Here is a 2,500-nt window from a genome sequence, read left to right as displayed (position 1 = left end):
TACTTGGATAACTGTGGTAATTCTAGAGCTAATACATGCAATCAGAACTCTGACCAGTGATGGGATGAGTGCTTTTATTAGATCAAAACCAATCGACGGAGGGCGTCTCGTCCGAAGTCGTTAATTTTGATGAATCTGGATAACTTTTGCCGATCGCATGGTCCAGTACCGGCGACGCATCTTTCAAATGTCTGCCTTATCAACTTTCGATGGTAGTTTCTGCGACTACCATGGTTGTCACGGGTAACGGGGAATCAGGGTTCGATTCCGGAGAGGGAGCCTGAGAAACGGCTACCACATCCAAGGAAGGCAGCAGGCGCGCAAATTACCCACTCCCGGCACGGGGAGGTAGTGACGAAAAATAACGATACGGGACTCTTTCGAGGCCTCGTAATCGGAATGAGTACACTTTAAATATTTTAACGAGGAACAATTGGAGGGCAAGTCTGGTGCCAGCAGCCGCGGTAATTCCAGCTCCAATAGCGTATACTAAAATTGTTGCGGTTAAAAAGCTCGTAGTTGCATTTGTGCGCCGCGCTGTCGGTGCACCGCATCCGCGGTGATACTGACACGTCTGCGGAGCATATCGTCGGTGAGCCGGCGGTAAAACGCCGGTTCAATATCAAAATCCTATCGCGGTGCTCTTCAGTGAGTGTCGAGATGGGCCGACAATTTTACTTTGAACAAATTAGAGTGCTCAAAGCGGGCTCAAAATGCCGCTTGAATATTTCGTGCATGGAATAATAGAATATGATCTCGGTTCTATTTTGTTGGTTTTCAGAACTCCGAGGTAATGATTAATAGGGATAACTGGGGGCATTCGTATTGCGACGTTAGAGGTGAAATTCTTGGATCGTCGCAAGACGAACATCAGCGAAAGCATTTGCCAAAGGTGTTTTCATCAATCAAGAACGAAAGTTAGAGGTTCGAAGGCGATTAGATACCGCCCTAGTTCTAACCGTAAATATGTCATCTAGCGATCCGCCGACGTTACTACAATGGCTCGGCGGGCAGCTTCCGGGAAACCAAAGATTTTGGACTCCGGGGGGAGTATGGTTGCAAAGCTGAAACTTAAAGGAATTGACGGAAGGGCACCACCAGGAGTGGAGCCTGCGGCTTAATTTGACTCAACACGGGAAATCTCACCAGGCCCGGACACCGGAAGGATTGACAGATTAATAGCTCTTTCTTGATTCGGTGGGTGGTGGTGCATGGCCGTTCTTAGTTGGTGGAGCGATTTGTCTGGTTAATTCCGGTAACGAACGAGACTCTAGCCTGCTAAATAGGCGTCGTCATTTAGGTGTGCTCGATTTCGGTCGAGCAACTCACTGGCGGCGTATTAAAATTCTTCTTAGAGGGACCGGCGGCTTCGAGCCGCACGAGATTGAGCAATAACAGGTCTGTGATGCCCTTAGATGTCCTGGGCCGCACGCGCGCTACACTGAAGGAATCAGCATGTTCTCCCTGGCCTAGAGGCCCGGGCAACCCGTTGAAACTCCTTCGTGCTGGGGATTGGGGTTTGCAATTATCCCCCATAAACGAGGAATTCCTAGTAAGCGCGAGTCATAAGCTCGCGTTGATTACGTCCCTGCCCTTTGTACACACCGCCCGTCGCTACTACCGATTGAATGATTTAGTGAGGTCTTCGGACCGACACGCGGTGGCTTCACGGCCGTCGGCGTTGCTGGGAAGTTGACCAAACTTGATCATTTAGAGGAAGTAAAAGTCGTAACAAGGTTTCCGTAGGGGAACCTGCGGAAGGATCATTAACGTAAATTATCAATCTCGAAAGAGTGCGATAATGAACGATAATAAAATTCTAAAACACAAATATCGACGTTCGGAATGTGTCGTTTCGATGCGAGGACGCGATTCTCACTCTCTCTCTCTCACACAGCAGTGTGTCCGAGTCAGAGTCCAGAGTCGTGTAACGCGTCCTATTCTGATATTTTTCGATGTCGATTTCGAGGAAAGTACGATGTGTTAACGCACATCGTCATCTTCAAATAAAATGTATATTTCTTTTTTTTTTTTTTGTACTTTTTTTTTTTTTTAACTTTTTTTTTTTTTTTTTTTAATTTTTTGAATTTTTCTCTGTATATTAAAAATAAGAGAAAAAAACGAAAAAAAAAAAAAAAATAAAAAAAAAATAAACTCATATCACTGGCGTATAGAATCGTTCGAGTGATCGTAGAAATTATAAAAATAAAACAAATTAAAAACCATTACCCTGGACGGTGGATCACTTGGCTCGCGGGTCGATGAAGAACGCAGTTAACTGCGCGTCATAGTGTGAACTGCAGGACACATTTGAACATCGACATTTCGAACGCACATTGCGGTCCGTGGAGAAACATCCAGGACCACTCCTGTCTGAGGGCCGGCTGTATAAAAATATAAACCACACTGTTCAATGTTTAATGTCGTAATGTCTATTATTTCGTAACCGACTCAATAGACTGACTGACGTTTCTCGAACATATGACGGTATCCGCGTTCG

General features: G+C 45.6%; 2 non-coding genes across 2 annotated transcripts in view; both read left to right on the top strand.

Moving 5' to 3' along the window:
• The window catches only part of LOC125076435, a 1,903-nt gene extending 134 nt beyond the window's left edge, over positions 1-1,769 (top strand). Inside the window, exon 1 of the ribosomal RNA XR_007120397.1 lies at positions 1-1,769. This exon is cut by the window's left edge and continues 134 nt beyond it. This is a non-coding gene — a ribosomal RNA (small subunit ribosomal RNA).
• Positions 1,770-2,226: 457 nt separating this feature from the next.
• LOC125076434 lies at positions 2,227-2,383 on the top strand. The gene has a single exon (XR_007120396.1). It is a non-coding gene; the product is annotated as a 5.8S ribosomal RNA (ribosomal RNA).
• The last annotated feature ends 117 nt before the right edge of the window (positions 2,384-2,500 follow it).

This window comes from Vanessa atalanta, unplaced genomic scaffold (genome assembly GCF_905147765.1).
Source record: "Vanessa atalanta unplaced genomic scaffold, ilVanAtal1.2, whole genome shotgun sequence".
In the NCBI taxonomy this organism is placed as follows: domain Eukaryota; kingdom Metazoa; phylum Arthropoda; class Insecta; order Lepidoptera; family Nymphalidae; genus Vanessa; species Vanessa atalanta.
This window is presented reverse-complemented; position numbering and strand designations above follow the sequence as displayed.